The 17,875-nt window shown below is 36.6% G+C and overlaps 1 long non-coding RNA gene across 1 annotated transcript; it reads left to right on the top strand.

The window, feature by feature from the left end:
- Window positions 1-791: 791 nt before the first annotated feature.
- On the top strand, window positions 792-3,572 carry LOC143878598 (uncharacterized). Its single transcript, XR_013251033.1, has 2 exons — window positions 792-1,465; window positions 3,284-3,572. It is a non-coding gene; the product is annotated as an uncharacterized LOC143878598 (long non-coding RNA).
- Window positions 3,573-17,875: the final 14,303 nt, after the last annotated feature.

The raw sequence follows: 17,875 nt of genomic DNA, 5'->3' as shown, positions 1-17,875 counted from the left end.
GTAAGAAAGAACTGAAATGGTGGGAGAGAAAGAGAAAGAAATCACTTGGCAGATATCATCTAAAATCAATTAAAAATGACTAAATCGCCCTCAGCATTTGTATAAATGGTTTAGGCTACTGATACTCCCATTACCGTATGTTGATAATGAGACAAACACACCTTGTCTTTTCACTTTTAATCGGCTGTTGAGAGCTTTTGGGGAATTTCGGGCTCAATCGATTGTCAAAATCTAAAAGGAACGGGCCTTATTGGACTCCAATAATCAGTTTTGGAGTCAAAATTGATTTTCAAAATCAAATAATCAGATTTGGACTCAATCGATTCTCAAAATCCAAAACAAACAAGGCCATTATTGTGTAAGTGTCCCTGAAAATGTGTTGTCTTCATAAAGAGTGCTTCCCTTTAGGAGTATATAGATCCTAGTACGCTTTATGTATATAGGCATAATAAATTGGGGGCGCGGTATCTGAACTCAATCTCAGATAGATTATCTTAGCTAGCCACTATAAATACACCATCTCCCATGTTGTTTGACTCATCTAACCCATTCATTTCATAGAACCTGACATTGATAGGGTGATCCTAAGAAACCATCTCCGTACAATAATCCTAACCGTTTTCTCTGTACAGACACAAAATGGACCCATTTTCTAGCCGTCCATTTTAAACCGACACAAATCAACGCTTACCATGATCCTTTGGAGATGATTTCTTGGGGACATCTTATCTATGTTAGGTCTTATAGAATCAATATCTAAAATAATCCAAACAACATAAGCACCCACCCTATTTAGAGTCTCTAGCTCAGATAAGCTATCTGAGCTTGAGCTCATAAACCATTTACCTTAATAAAAGAATAGTAAAAGATGGATAATAGTTGGTACCTCTGTCACGATTATCTCTTGCTGCAACAGGTTTCAACTGATATTTTCACTCCGTTATTCTTCCATCTTACACCATCTCTCTATTCGGTTGGAAATGCTAAAAGGGGGCTGTTATGCGGCTTCATAAAATACACTTATCGGTCCCACTTCTGCCTCATGTACATGAACAGATCTGGTGTGGGACCAAATTCAAGTCTCCCCTCACGTTCTATAAAGTCAACGGTCTCTACTCAACATACGGGCAAGTTTGGCCAACCGTGAAAAATTATTTCAAGTAATATTCACGGGCTGGAGTGTGACAGAGAAACTAACGAGAAAGAAAATTTAGAGGGTATGGGCGGAGAGCAGGGGTGTAAATGGATATTCGAATATTCAATTACCATCCGAATCCGTTTAAAGCGAATATTATCCAAATCAGCTTCAAGCGGATATTAGACTTAGGATTGCATAAAGGAAGAATGGATGGCTCGGATCACATAGGACTTAGGTTTGCGTAAAGGACAAAGAGGAAATCAAAACCCACATTTGCAATCTCGTCTTTGCCGAAGGGGAGCACTCAGCCACCGAGGGAAGGAACAGGTAAAATTCCTTTTTATTCTTCATTTAATTGCTAAATCCATGCTTTCTCTTTGTTCTTGATAGTTTGCCATGGTTGTTTTATCTGTGATCTCTTGCTTTATTAAAAAAAAGAGAGAGAGAGAGTAACAAGAAAAAAGATAACAGTAGAGTGTAGAATCATCTTCCTTTTATTACAGATAAAAGACAAGGATTTAATCTTGTTGTTAGGCTCAACTCCCTTTTGTTAGACAAGGATTTACACACATTGGATTCTCATTTGATTGGTGAAATACTGAAATGTGATTTTTCAAATGGAGCGCCGCTCATTTTCCCAAGATTCAAAGTTTGGTTTGAATATAAAACATGGATTTCAGCAACTTGAAGGCTTTTTATAAGAAACCCACTTGCCCAACCCGTCAGCTAGCCATCCCTGGAAAGGAATATTGAAAGGAAATTTCCCTAAAATACTGGGTTCTCCTGTCTTTGATCTGTAACTTAGTGTGACTAATGAGTTCATCTTTATTTGTTTTTGTAAACTTGGGTTTTGTTATTTGTTTACATTAAGATCTCATTATCTACTCATGTTGGGCTACTGAGTATTGATCTGTAACTTAGGAATGGATCCCTTTCAGATAGGCTTCAATTTTGATTTTTTTAGTTATTAATCCGTGCTATGTTCCTTAGTTACTTCAGTTGTACTAATGTACTCATGTTGGGCTACTGAGTGTTGATATGAATAAAACACTTGCAAGAGAATACATAGAGATCCCTTTGTTTCCATGTACATACACCATGGTTGTTTTATCTGTGATCTCTCTAATCCCTTTTGAAACAGATTTGATCAATGATTTTACTCTTCAAGAGGTTGAATCACTCTGCTTAGTTATAGACTGTACAATTTATGTGTTTTTTCATTTAGACAAAAGTCAGTGCTCATTTAAAGAAAGGCTTGATAGTACGCCATGTTTGATGAAATGCCACAAAGAAAGGGTTTTATAGAACATATAGGATAATTCTGCAATACTATTCATTTTCAAAAAAAAAAGCATCTGCAGTCCTATATATTCTCAATTGCCTGTCCAGTTTCTTTTGAAATTTCGGAAGTTGTTTTTAACTCAATAACTGATTGTTGCATTCAAAACTGATTTTGAGAATTGTTTGTAGATTCGGTGCTCTTTTTTCATTTATTCATGGGATTGGGTTATCCATGGGGTTGGCACTTGGCAGGTAGTGTTTTCCCAAGTGCTCTATTTTTTAGACACTTTCACCTCACCATATCCCTGACTTCAAGTGGCTGTTTGCATAAGTTGGTTTTTATTTATGAAATTATCTTTTGCATAAGTTGGTTTTTATTTATGAAATTATCTTCTTTTTCTTACTTTTTATTGAAGCAGAGAATAATTTTTCCACTTTTAAATGTTAGACGTTTTTGACATCTCAGCCAAGAGACCATAGTTATCACAAAGATCTCAAGATGATCACTTAGACCCTTGGAATTATAGGGAGCTTGCCGTCTTGGTATGGATTCATACGCTTCAAACTGTCCAGGATGGACAAGGCTTCAAGTGACATTGGCATTCATATTGTTATGTAGTTATTCATCTCTCTCTCTCTCTCTCTCTCTCTCTCTCTCTCTCTCTCTCTCACACACACACACACACACACACTCTTATACACACACACACAACTTAGCTGCTCTATTTCCCTTTTTTCATTTCATATATAAGTAACTTTGTTACATCTGCATGGCTATTGTGCTTTGTCTTCGTTCATTGAAGAAGTTCTATTTATTTTACCTGTTGATCTCTCTAATGGTGGGATCTCTGATAATTTTTGCAGTGGAAGAAGAAGCCGCATGAGGAGGCTCAAGACGAAGATCCAAGTAGTTTGACATGAACATGTTCTGCAACTTTATGTTAGATGCGCAATCGTTTTAAGTGTTTTGAGAGTGCACCTTTTGAGTTTTGGTGGTTGAAATGCTACTTTTTTTTGTTATATTGATTTCCATAGAGGATTTGAATCTAATGTTATACTAAAGAAAGTGATGGCCTGATGGGTGTCTCGTGTCTGTAATCTCTTCGTTTATTTATAGTGGTTGAATAGAATATTTGTAATTTATTCTTTATAATTGGTTTTCGGATTCGGATATGGATAATATGAATTCGGTTATTCGAATTCGGACATTCGGATATGATTTATTCGGATATGAATTCAGACATTCGGATATTGGACTCGAATTCGGATTTACATTCTGACATTCGTTTATGAATTCGAATTCGGATTTGAATCCGGATAAACGGATACGGATAATATCCGAATTCGAATAATATCCGTCGGATTTGAATTCAGTAAGAAATAATGAATATCCGTCGAATTCGAGTTCAGATACGGATACTGACAATTCTAAATGAATTTGAATTCGGATATAGCAATATCCGATTCGAATTCGATCCGTTTACACCCCCAGCGGAGAGAGCATGATGAGAGTGAGAAATCCACAAAAACGGTGAAAACAAATACACTGCTTCAAATTGGGACCTTTTTTCTTGTTCTGCCTCTACTCCGCCTACTTTTTGTGCCGACTTCGCCAGCCTCGCGGGTACCGATTTCCTCCTGCTTCGTCCGGCTCTCGATCTAGAGCTACTGGTTCAACAACTGCTATTGGTGGTTGTAGTGGTGCTTCAATAACATCCTCAATAGCATTATCAAAAGCTAGATCGACTGCTGGTGTGGGTTTACTGGTCTTGTGAGTTTTCAGGGGCTTTTCAGGCTCGCCTCAATCCCACCCTAGGGGTGCAACTTTGGTCGGGCTCAACCCAAACTCGAGGTGTTCAACCCGATTTTGGCTCAGGTTGGGTTGGCATTTCTTTGGGTTGGGTTGGGCCTTGGGCAACCCGATCCAACCTCCGTCCTCTAATTTTTTCATGATTTCTTAGGATTAATTTTTTTATTGTTTCGCCCTAAGTTAACCCGAACCCAACCCGAACCAATTTGGAAAAAATAGGTTAGACAGGTTGGGTTAAGGTTGGGAGATTTAGAGGTGAGTTGGGTTAGGGTTGACCATTCTCGACCTGAGGCTCATGTTGGGTCAGGTTACGGTTGAGGGAATGGTATCTCGGGTTGGGTTAAGGTTGGCCTCAACCCGATCCAATCCGACCGAATCGCACATCCTGTCCCGCCCTCTCAAGTCTCTCCCCGTTCATCCATCTCTGGCAACTGGCCTTGCTAATATTCCATGGAATAATTTTTCATGGTTGCCAAACATGAACATTCACATATCCCTTTGCGACAATAATGTAGTCTTTTACTGATAATGAAAGTAACTTTCTGCCTAATCATTCTCTGGTTGGTTGGTGCAGTTTATTGGCCTGTTAAGTGCCGTGGAAAGAGAGAAATTTTAGAAAAACGGTAAATGTTGGGTTCTTTCCAAACCGCCTCTGACATGTCACTGCAGTTAGAGTTAATGCCCTAAAAGCCAGTACATTTCATATTGTGTCACTTTAATATTAATAAAGGTTATATTGGGTATTAACTAATTGAATATGTGTGATGTGCTTATTATTTGACATATATTCATCCTTAGGTAGCAAAGTAGGAATATCATGCTCAAGGATTTACAAATCCTAAGGAGCAGGGAGATATGGTATCCCGGTTCTTTGCAGAACTTAAATGTTCCTAGTTGGGGTCGAGATTGAACATCTCCTCCTATACACAACCAGCACCAGTCTTACGTACATGCACATGTCGTGGAGTAGCTTATCTCAGTCACTTGGGTAGTGGCCTAAAATACCCTGAACTTGTATTTTAAACCTAATATGGAAATTATTTACTTTAACCGTGATTAGGAAGGTTAACTATGATTAGTGGCTAATAAGAACAATAAGAATGATTGAGTGATTAAGTGAGATTACTGTTTATTATTTGATCTATTTAATTATTAAGATAGAGGGGTATTTTGGTAACCTCACTAGGGGACACAAGTGTAATTAATAAAAGGCTAAGGGGATATTTTGGTAACTTCACAAGGGGCACAAGTGAAATTAATAAAAGGTTAAGTGTATTAGTCAAGGACATTTTAGGTATTAAAGATTAGCATGGCTAGGAGAGAGAGGAGAATGACACTTGGAAATCCAAGTGCCATCTCTCTCTCATGCAAAGCTTATAAATCCATATTAATTCATTTTAATTATAAAAAATGAAGAGAAAATGGGAAATATTGAAGAGAAATTCATGCAAAAATTTGATTTGTGGACTGAAAGTGTGTGAAACCAAAGTTTGATTACAAGGAAGTGGAAAAAGAGAAGAAATTTCTTAAAATTGTAAGTTTAATCTTGTCTTTCGAGATTATTTTGATTCCTGTGTGATATACACTCATTTTTAAAAAATTTAGTTAACTATAAAGTTGTAGATCTTTTTGTTCTAGTATAATGACATATAAAGTTTTCCTGATTTGATTTTGAATTGAAAAAGTTATAGCAGTTTTACTAAACTAAACTGCAGTTTTATATAGGTGTGTGTGTGTGTGTGTTGTTCTGTATTAATATGTGAACTAACTATTCTGGTATGAGACAGCATAGTTAGCTTATGTATTAATATCAGTTAGTATATGTTAGTATATATATAACTAACAATGTGGGCCATTCAAATGAATGGTTTGGATCTGATTTGGGATGATCCTATGGATCTGATTTTTTGTGGACACCCTATCTCTGTGAGGACCATTCAAATGAATGGTTTGGATCACCCAAACAATGTGGGCCCCCACTGTATTTTAAGCTAGTGTGTAGGTAACTTACCTACACATGTGTGTAGGAAATGTTTTCTCATATATATATATATATATATATATATATATATATATATATATATATATATATATATTGCATATACATACATCTGCATATGATTCTAGTTGTGATTTTGGTTCTGGTTTTGATTCTGATAGTGCCATATTATTGGCCCAGTTCTGATATGATATACATACCCTTTTATTTACAAGGAGATAAGCAAGATTATGATACACTGGTAGATTCTTGTATTGCATACAAGCTTTATGCTTTTGTGTTCAATAATTCTGGTTATACAACTATGTGTCCCTATTGGCTTTAAACACAAATAACATCTCTATGTGTGCGTACGGGTTTGAAACATGAAAGTATATCTGAAAATGATATGAGATAACATGTATATGATACAAACTAGTAACAGATTATGATACACTGCTAGATTACTGTTTTGCTTACTAGCTATTTGCTAATATGCTCGATGTTGCACATTTCAGATCCGGAGTAATTTCCTGTTTGCGAAACTTGCGGAGGCAGTGAGAGTGTGACCACACTAGAGTGAGTATGGGATTGTACATAGTATTTTTTTTCTGTTTATGTATAGAACCTGAGAGGTTGTGTAAATGAAATAAAGTTTCTTTTATTTCCTGTCTCTTAGTTATTTATGGATATTATGTTTCTACCATGCTTATCTGGATGATTATCTGTTCAGAGGCCATGCACACTTGTTGGGTTCGCCTAGTCGGCACCTGCCACGTGCCCCGAGGGTCCGGGTCGGGGGTGTGACAAGACCCTGAGCAAGAAGAGTGGGTGTGATGATGAGATCGCGTACTAAATATGATCAAACTATAATAGCCTGTGAACAGGAATTAGTAAGGTTATTCTACGATATAGGACCCTTTGCATGTCTTTAGAGCTGAGGGTTCATATTGGTCTGTGTGCTCGGCCTTGATTCTTGGTCTATCTAACGGTGGTGCTTCTTAAGATCACCAGAGGTTAGTGCTAGAGTCTTTGACAAACACACGAGGTTAACAGTAATACCCGACATGGAATTCTCAGCCCCAACTATGGGGACATCATCTATAGTTTCGGTCAGAGCACTAGGCCTATAAAATTGCTTAGCCAAGTGGATTTGATAAATGGTTTATCGAAGGTTTTACTAAAATATTTGATTATTTTTAAATAATTTTGCAAATGCATTTGCGGGCCCTAACTGCTTAACTGGAAGGTATACCATGAGTTGGCCAAGGTGGTAGTAGATGTCCACCTCCATAAGACTCAACTCAGTAGATGAAGAATGGATAAAGGACTTGCACATATTAGATGTGATTAAGGGTGTGATGATTTGACGGTCATCTTCAGGGTTACGTCTCGATAGAGGCCACTGATCCAATGCAATTGTAGTTATTAACTACCGAGCAAAATCGCAGTAGGGCCCATTATTGGGTTCTGCATGATCGGCTATCGGATCCCTGCAACGATCTCACTTATAACTCAAATGACTCATTTATATCCTTTGGATAATGGTCCCTCATTTACTAGATTGCACGGATGAACTAGATTTGTTGCATTTGATACGAGGGAAAAGATTTACGTAGTTCCTTTGGTGTACAAACCGTATGACGCATTTGGAATACCCAAAGAGTTAATTGTTAACTTATGGATGTTTTAGGAATTATAGAAAAATATGGATGGAGCTTTTATCCCATTGGATGGGAGGAAATAAGTTTATTTAATTAGAAAATTTAAATAACAAGTGTCTCTTTTGCTTAGACTCATTTTACTAAAACAATCATAACTTTTTTACCTTTTGGCCAAAATGAGTACGTAAGTACTCGTTTCGAAGAACTTTTAAATGGCTACAACTTTGTAGTTAGTTTATGAATATTCCAAATTCGTCTATCTAATATTTCAAAAGTGAAATCATAATTTGGCCAGCAGCTTTTGTAGCGGGAATGCACCTGCATCAGGGTGGGCCCCATATGCAAAAAGCCCATCTCAAGCAAACCACATTTTTACAAGGTTTGGAACATGCCCAATGCTAGTTGGAAACCTCCATAGCTTCTCACTTTGTGTTGGTTTCCAATATTCAAAGTCTACTTAACTTATCTTCCCAATTTGAGTCAAATTGTGGGAGAAACTTTAGAAATTTGTTAAAGTAGGAAACCAACTCTATATAGACCATCATAACACGTTTTTGGAGGCTGAAAAATGCTGAAAAATTCGTAATCCCTCCTTCGAGAAACATCCAAGACTACCTCTTTCTTCTCCTCTCAAGTTTTCTCTCTTTATCTCCTAGAGTTTCAATTCTAGTTCAAGCTGTCTTGAGAAAACCTAAAGCTCCATCAAGAAAATTCAAATTCCCATCCAAAAGTACTGATATAGATCAGTAAATATGTTTGAAGAAAAGTTCTTCAACTTCCCTTTGCACAATTTGAAGGAATCCATCGGTTCAACTTGCGGGTATACAACGATCGGATCATTCGTGGCCGTTCGAGGAGTAGATCAAGCAAAGGCTGATATTTCGGTCAGTCACAAAGTTATTTTCACTTCTTATATGTGTATTTGAATCACCATCAGATCATCTAGTTCCTAGGTACCTGGGTTAACGGGCGAAATCGACGAGAAATTTGTTGTTCTATGCGATTTCTAGTTCCGCTGTGCATAGCGGTTTTGCCTGGGGTTACAACCCTTCCAACAACTGATGCTCCTACTCGCATGTCTTGATAATGAGATGAACACACCTTGTCTTTTCCCTTTTAATTGGCTGCTGAGAGCTTTTGGAGAATTTTTGGAATCAATCGGTTGTCAAAATCTAAAAGGAACGGGTCTTATTGTACTCCAACAATCAGTTTTGGAGTCAAAATTGATTTTCAAAATCAAATAATCAGATTTGGACTGAATCGATTCTCAAAATCCAAAACAAATAAGGCCATTATTGTGTGAGTGTCCCTGAAAATGCGTTGTCTTCAGAAAGAGTGCTGCCCTTTAAGGAATATATAGATCCTAGTTTGCCTTGTGTATAGAGGCATAAAATAATAGGAAAAGTGTATCTGAGCTGTAGATCAGCCTGACCTATAGCTCAGCCTCAGCTATAGCTCAGAATACACCATCTCCCATAGTTGTTTGACTCATCCAACCCATTCATTCTATAGGTTTATGACTAGGATTATGATTTGTGGTTATGGTTAGGATTATTAGTTATGGTTAGGGTTATGATTTGTGGAGGTTTAAAATGGATGGCTAGAAAATGTGCTTCTATAGATCGAATGGTTAGGATTATGGTATAGAGATGGTTTGTTATGAACATCTTATCTATGTGAGGTGCTATAGAATGAATGGGTTGGATGAGTCAAACTACATGAAGATGGTGTATTTATAGTGGCTAGCTCAGCCTGAACAATAGCTCAGGAACGCCGCCCCTAGTCAAACTTATATAATAGTCATTTGGTAGTTGGTACCTCTATCACGATTATCTCTTGCTGCAACAGGTTTCAACTGATATTTCCACTCCCTTATTCTTCCATCTTACACCATCTCCTTATTCGGTTGGAAAATGCTACAAGGGGGCTGTTATGCGCCTTCATGAAAGACACTTATCGGGTCCCACTTCTGCCTCATATACGTGAACAGTTCTTGTGTGGGACCAAATCCATAAAAGTCTCCCCTCATGTTCTATAAAGTCAACCGTCATTGCTTAACTTACGGGCAAGTTTGGCAACGATGAAAAATTATTTCAAACAATAATCATGGGCCGAACTATGAGAGAGAAACTAACGAGAAAGAACTTTAGAGGGCATGGGCAGAGAGAGCATGATGAGAGTGAGAAATCCAAAAAATTGGTGAAAACAAATACACTACCTCAAATTGGGACTTTTTTTCCTTGTTTTCAGGGGCTTTTCAAGCTCTCCTCAGTCCCACCCTAGGGGTACAACTTGGGTCGGGCTCAACGCTAACTCGACGGGTTCAACCCGATTTTGGCTCGGGTTGGGTTGGATTGGCCTTTCTTTGGGTTGGGTTGGGGTTGAGGCCTTGGGCAACCCGATCCAACCTCCTTCCTCTAATTTTGTCATGATTTTTGTTCATTATTTTTTAATTGTTTCGCCCTAGGTTAACCCAAACCTAACCCGACTCGATTTGGAAAAATAGGTAAAATAGGTTGGGTTAAGGTTGAGAGATTTAGAGGTGAATTGTTGGTATTTTAATATAAAATATGGCATTATCTAGTATTTCTATTGTTTTATTTACAAATAGCCTCATTGTTTTGAAAAATGGGTTTTCAATCTCCCTTCACAAAAGTAAATAGTCCCGTATTGGAAAGTGGAGGAAAGGTTCATTGGTTTATACAGTTATCCACTTCTCTAGCAATGTAAATGAGAAGAGGAGAAAGGCGGCCTACAAACACGAGCCACCAAAAGGGCCCGGTGGGCTTTTGGCTATACCACACGCGCACGCCGGCCGTGCGTATGATCCAAAGTCTTTCCCTTTTCCTAAATTTTAATTTTGTTTTTTGCTCTTATCTTCGCCGTTCTTGATAATTTGATGTATAACTTCGAAGTTAGTGGATAAATAACTTCGCCATTATTTGACGAATAATTCGAAGTTCTAAACAAATAACTTGGACGGTCTCGGTGAATACCTTCACAATTCTTAACGAATAACTCAGCCGTTCTTGCGCGCTGTGACTTTTGGGATATGATCTTTCGCATCTGTAACGTCATTTAAATTGCTCTATTCTTAAAGGGTGCCTTTACTATATTAAAGGGCATGGTGAACAAGCATGTTTGGGATATAAAAATAGAAAGCTCTCCGTATTTTTTGACAACTACAGAAAACAACCACAAAAATCTTTCTATTCTTTTTTGCCCTCTTACTTTCTATTATCTTACTTTAAACAGTGTCATTTTTCTTCCTCTTTCGACTTTATGTATTTAGTTAGGCAATTAGAATGCTCGTGTGGTTTGAAACTCTTCAAGCATGCAGTTCTTAGAGATCGATGGTGTGTCGGGCTGTTGTATTCTGGGGGTGATTGTGGCAAGTAATCTGCTGCATCGGAATGAGGTTCCGCAGAGGCACAAATTCACCTTAAAGAGAGCAACATAGTCCGTGCCTAATCTTGCCGCATCAAAAAGGTTTTCTCAACTCATATATTTCTCTTCTCACAAAAATCAGGTACACCATAATTCGATTTTGGAGGAAAAATCAACAACAATTTTAAGGTGCATTTTGTGTTTCTGTAATTCCGACCTTTAAGAGATGGCATCTCATAATGAGGTTGTTTCGGATTCTTCTAATTCGAATAAGCCTTTTTGATTTTGCGGTGCTAATTTTAAAAGATGGAAAAAGAAAATGTTCTTTTATTTATCCACAAAAAAGGTCGCCTATGTTCTGACAGATCCAAAACCTTGGAAATCAGAACTTGAACCACACGTTCGTGTTGAAAAATTAGTGGAAGGAATATGATTTTCTATGTCAAAATTATTTTCTCAAATTGCCTTTCCAACGAACGATATGATTTTTACAATGATTGTTAGAATTCCAAAATACTTTGGAATGCCTTACAAAAGAAATATTATACGGGAGAGGCTGGATCTAAAAAGTATGTTGTTAGTAAATATTTCATATTTTATATGGTGGATGAGAAGACAGTAATTTCTCAAACCCACGAGTTGCAAAAACTTGTTCATGATATCCTTGTAGAAGGAATAAATACTGGTGAACAATTTCAAGTTGCATCCGTAATTGATAAATTACCTCCTTGGAAAGAATTCAGAAATTCTCTTTTGTATAAAACTAAAGAACTTTTTATGGAGGGTCTTCTTGTTCGTCTTCAACTTGAAGAAGTAAATCGAAATTAAGACAATAAAGATGTTGAAAATGCGACTAATGTGAATGTTATTTCTGTTGTAAGAAACACAAACAAAAAACCGCAAGTAAATCTGAAGAGTAAGAAGAAAATAGTGAAGAGGAAATAGAACCAGAACCGAGATACCTCTAAGAGTCAGAATCGGAACCTTAAAAAGAATAATCATTCTAAGGTTGTTTGCTACATATGTGTTATGAAAGGGCACAATGCTCGAATGTGTAGGCATAAGAAAAGTAAACAAATTCCTTAAGCCAACGTGACTGAAGAGCTACTTGTTGCTATGATCACTGAAGTGAATGTTGTTGGTGGGTCTGAAGGATGGTAGTCGACACAGGTGCTTTTCGTCATGTGTGTTATGATAGAAGATGGTCCAAGACTTATGCACCTGTAGATAGTGATGAGGTGTTGTTACGAGACTCTCATACCACTAAGGTGCCCAAAACTAAGGATGTGGAACTCGATTCACTTCTAAGCGAAAAGTGCTGCTAAGGATGTTCTTCATACTCCTGAAATGAGTAACAACTTAGTTTCTGGTTTTCTATTAAATATGGCTAGTTTTAAACAAACCATTGAGTCTGATCAGTATATTATAATCAAGCATGGATCCTGGAAATGGATTTGCTTGTGATGGGATGTTTAAACTCAATGTTGAAATGAATAAAAGTTGTTCTTTTGCTGATATGCTTACTTGTGTGAATTCATGGCATGATAGATTATGTCACGTAAATAAGAAATATGTATATAATATGAGTATACCTGATTAAATTTCAAAAGTAGAATTAGAAGATTTTTAAAAATGTGAAACTTGGAGTATGGTGAAAATCTCTAGGTAACCATTCAAAAGTATTGAAGGAAACTCAGATTTACTAGAGTTAGTCCATACTGATATCTATGAGTTAGATGGTATTTTAACCCGTAGTGGTAAAGGATACTTCATAACTTTCATAGATGATTTTTCTAAACACACAATTATCAATCTGATTAGACAAAAAGGTGAAGCACTACAAATGTTTAAGGAATATTTGTTAGAAGTTGAGAACCAGTTTAACATGAAAATAAAAAGACTTAGAAGTGATAAAGGTGGTGAATATGAATCTTTAGGGTTTACTAATTTTATTAAATCTCTAGGGATTATACAAGAAACCACTACACCTTACTCCCTCGCCTCAAATGAGGTTGCAGAAAAGAAGAATAGAACATTAGTTGAACTTACTAATGCTTTACTCTTAAATCCAGGAGCTCCTTCTAACCTATGGGGTGAAGCAATTCTAACTTTAAACTATGTTCTTAATAGAATGCTTAACTATAAAACTAAAATATCAGAGTTATGAAAAAACAGGAAATCAAATGTGAGTTACTTTAGAGTATGGGGTTGTTTAGCCCATGTAAGACTTCCTGATCTTAAAAGACCCAAATCAGGAAGTAGAGCCTTAGAGTGTGCTTTTATGGGATACTCCCTTTCAAGTAAAACATATAGGTTTTTAGACCTAAAAAATAATGTAATAGTTGAATCAGTAGATGCTGAATTTTTTGAGGACAAATTTCCTTTTAAATCTAGGCATTATGGGGGTACCGAATCTATTAGATATAGTAGGGGTACTAAATATAGATTAGAGGAAAGCACTGAAATTGAGATTGAACCAAGAAGAAGTAAAAGGGCTAGAATAGCCAAAGATTTTGGCTCTGACTTTTATGTATTTACTTTAGAGGGAGATCCAATTAGAGGAAGCATTATCCTCTTCTGATGCTAATTTTTTGAGAGAAGTCATGAATGATGAGATGGAATCCTTAATGTCAAACCAAACAAGAAAATTGGTAGGCTTACCTCTAGGATGTAAAACTATTGGTTGTAAGTGGGTTCTTAGAAGAAAACTGAACCAGATGGAACCATAGATAAGTTTAGAGCTAGGCTTGTAACCAAAGGCAAAAAGAAAACATAGATCTCTTTGATACTTACTCTCTAGTTACTATAATCACATCCATTACTCTTAACTGCAGTAGCAGTCATCCGTAGATTAGTTATTCATCAAATGGATGTAAAGACTGTGTTTCTAAATGGTAGTCTAACATAAGAGATTTATATGGATCAACCTAGTTGTTTTGTTGTTACAAGTCCAAAAAATAAAGTGTGTAATTTATTGAAATCACTATATGCTCTTAAACAAGCACCAAAACAATGGCATGAAAAATTTGATAATGTTATTATATCAAATGGGTTTATGATCAACGGAAGTGATACAGATTTTTACTATAAGTATGTTGATTCATGTTGCATTATCATTTGTTTGTATGTCGATGATATTTTAATTTTTGGTTCAAACTTAGAAGTAGTTAAAGAAATCAAAAGCTTGCTTATGTAAAATTTTGATATGAAAGATCTTGGAGAAGCAAATGTAATTTTGGAAATCAAAATAACTACAATTGAAAATAGTATATCTCTTGATCAATTCCATTACATTGAGAAAATACTTAAAAAGTATAAGTATTTTGACTGCAAACCTGTTTGTACTCTTTTTTATCCAAGTATTAGATTGTATGCTAATGATGGTAATAGTGTAAATCAAAAAGAGTATGCTAGTATTATTGGTAGTTTAAGATATTCTACAGATTGTACTAGACCTCATATTGCATATATTGTCGGTTTATTATGTAGATATACTAGTTGTCCTACTATGGAACATTGGAATGGTATATCACGTGTTATGGGATATCTTAAACATACTATTAATAATGAGATTCATTATCAGTGATTTCCTGTTGTCTTAGAAGAATTCAACGATGCCGATTGGAATACATTTGTCAGAAGAATCCAAGGCTACCACCGGTTACGTGTTTACCATTGCTGGTGGTGCGGTTTCTTGGAGATCTAAAAAACAAACTATAATTGTTCAATCCACTATGGAATCATAACTAATTGCACTAACCTTTACTTGTGACGATGCTACTTGGTTAAATAATTTTTCTTTTGACATACTTGTTTCGGAAAGACCTGTTCTACGCTTTTGTTTCATTATGATAGCATGACAGCCATTAGAAGAGTACAAAACTAGTACTATAATAGAAACTCGCGACAGATACGGAGAAAGCACAATAATGAGAGAGTTGATATCCGATGGCACAACCACTATTGATATTGTGAGATCAGGTGGGCTATCCTACGCTTGGAAGAAGAAGTAGAAAAAGGAATTAATATAGTGATATTTATATTCTTCGCCGCCGTAAATAGTAAAGTAAATAGGAATATTGAAAATCGATTAGGATAACTAATCGATGAACAGTTCCCCTAATTAAGGCCTTATCAAGGGAGAAAATATGCAATACATCGAGTGGGATGGGACTTAAGCCTATTCTTTAAATAGTTGCCTATGATGGATACCCATTTCTGGGAAAAATGAGTCATAAAGTAACTGGCAGACGATCATGCTGTTTGTGAGTTTATCTCAATACCGATCCATATGGTGTAACCTAGCATGATATCCTGAAGCGTTGTAAGGTTAAGTATTATACTCTTAATGAGTTCTATAGCTCGTATGAGTGAAATGTCCAAGCTACGGGAGCATCCTTGATAGACTCACCTACATGTTTACTAGGAAGTAGGGCCGCTTCCAAACAGAATATGGGCTTAATTATCTTATGCTTATATGGATACTGGGATTTGGCACATGCCTATAATGTGAAAGCTTTGAGAACCAATTGAACACTTTAGCTTCATGCGTGTGGTGTACGTCTTTCTGTACCCAAGGGTTGTAGTTCAAGACATGGTCACTATCAATTCGTTATAGTTAGAATACACTAACACTAAGTTAAGGTTCAAGACATAGTCACCTTTATTATGCGTGTTGCTTCACTGATTGCCCAGCACAAATTATATTTTCATACTTTTCCTATTAAAATAAATGGGGAATTGTTGGTATTTTAATATAAAATGTTTCATTATCTAGTATTTCTAAAAAGTTTGTTTTTTTATAATTAGCCACATTGATTTGAAATTTGAGTTTTCACTCTTCCTTCACAAAAGTAAATAGTCCCATATTGGAAAGTGGAGGAAAGGTTCATTGGTTTATATACATATCTACTTCTCTAGCATTTGAAATGAGAAGAGGAGAAAGGGGGCCTACGCGCACGAGCCACTAAATGAACGAGGTGGGCTTTTGGCTACACCACACATGTGCGTCGTCCAACTCGGCTCGGCCGGCTGCGCGTGTGATCCAAGGTTCTTTTCCTTTCCATAAATTTTAATTTTGTTTTTTTGTTCTTACCTTTGCCGTTCTCGGTTATTTGATGAATAACTTCGAAGTTTCTGTGTAAATAACTTCGCCGTTATTTGACGAATAACTTTGAAGTTCTCAATCAATAACGTCGACATTCTCTGTGAATAACTTCATCATTCTTGCACGTCACGACTTTTGGGATGCGATCATTTGCATATGTAACGTCATTTAAACGGCTCTATTCTTAAAAGGGTGCCTTTACTAGATTAAAGGGCGTGGAGAACAGACATGTTTGGGATATAAAAATAGAAAGCTCTCTGCATTTTTGACAACTATAGAAAACAACCACAAAAATCTTTCTGTTCTTTTTTGCTCTCTATTATCTTACTGTAAACAGTTCCATTTTTCTTCCTCTATCTACTTTCCGTATTTTGCTGGGCAATTAGAGTGTTCATGTGGGTCAAATCTCTTCGAACGTACAGTTCGTAAAGATCAACGGTGCATCAGGCTATTGTATCCTAGGACTGATTGTAGTTAGTAATCTGCTTCATCGGAATGAGTTTCCGCAGAGGCGCAAATTCACCTCAAAGAGAGTGACATAGTCCGTGCCTCCTCTCGCCACATCGAAAATGTTTCCTTAACTCATCCATTTTCCTTTTTCACATAAATATGGTGCGCCATAATTCGATTTTGAAGGATAAATCAACAACAGTTGATTTAGGGTTGACCATTCTCAACCCGAGGTTCAAGTTGGGAATGCTATCTCGGGTTGGGTTAGGGTTGGCCTCAACCTGATCCATCCCGACCCGAGTTAAACCCCTAGTCCCACCCTCTCAAGTCTCTCCATGTCTGTCCATTTTCGGGAATTGGCCTTGCTAATATTTCATCGATTAATTTTTCATGGTTGGCAAACATGAACATTCATATATCACTATGTGACCAAAAAGTAGTCTTTTACTATTGATAGTGAAAGTGACTTTTTGCCTAGTCATTCTCTGGTTGGTTGGTGAGTTTATTGGCCTGTTAACCTCCTTGGAAAAAGAAAAATTCTAGAAAAACAAATAGTAATTGTTTGGTTCTTTCCTAATAGCCTCTGATATGTCACTACATGTTCAGCCTGGCGCCTCCATGATCGGATGATCTCAACCTATTGACCCAACAACCCTTGATTACAATTTTTGTCAAGAAAAGTTAATCCTTCAATTTTTGTACTCATTTATCTTATATGAACATCTTATAAACATTTTATGTGAACCGAGCAGTTGAAGTGACCATGCTAGTCATAGTTAATCGATGATATATTGGTGTGGCCGTATTTCTCTTTACATATGTTTCTTATTTTAACATTTTTCTCATTTTAACAGGAATCCTAGTGTAGTTACTATATAGGAGTTTGGAAAAGTTGCAACATGTTTCTTATTTATTCAGTAAGAGTTTGGGAAAGTTGGGTTAAAATAGGGCTGGAAGTTAATGCCTTTATATATATACATATGTGCAAGGGTTGTTGCGCGATTCACACACTTTGTTTGTTGAAATTAAGAGGTTTTTACAATCTCATTTGGTGACTTGT

The sequence above is a fragment of the Tasmannia lanceolata genome, unplaced genomic scaffold (assembly GCF_043159265.1).
Source record: "Tasmannia lanceolata isolate RefF3 unplaced genomic scaffold, GAP_Taslan_0.1 ptg000006l, whole genome shotgun sequence".
NCBI lineage: Eukaryota > Viridiplantae > Streptophyta > Magnoliopsida > Canellales > Winteraceae > Tasmannia > Tasmannia lanceolata.
The sequence above is the reverse complement of the archived record's forward strand: the minus strand, read 5'-3'. Positions and strand labels throughout refer to the sequence as shown.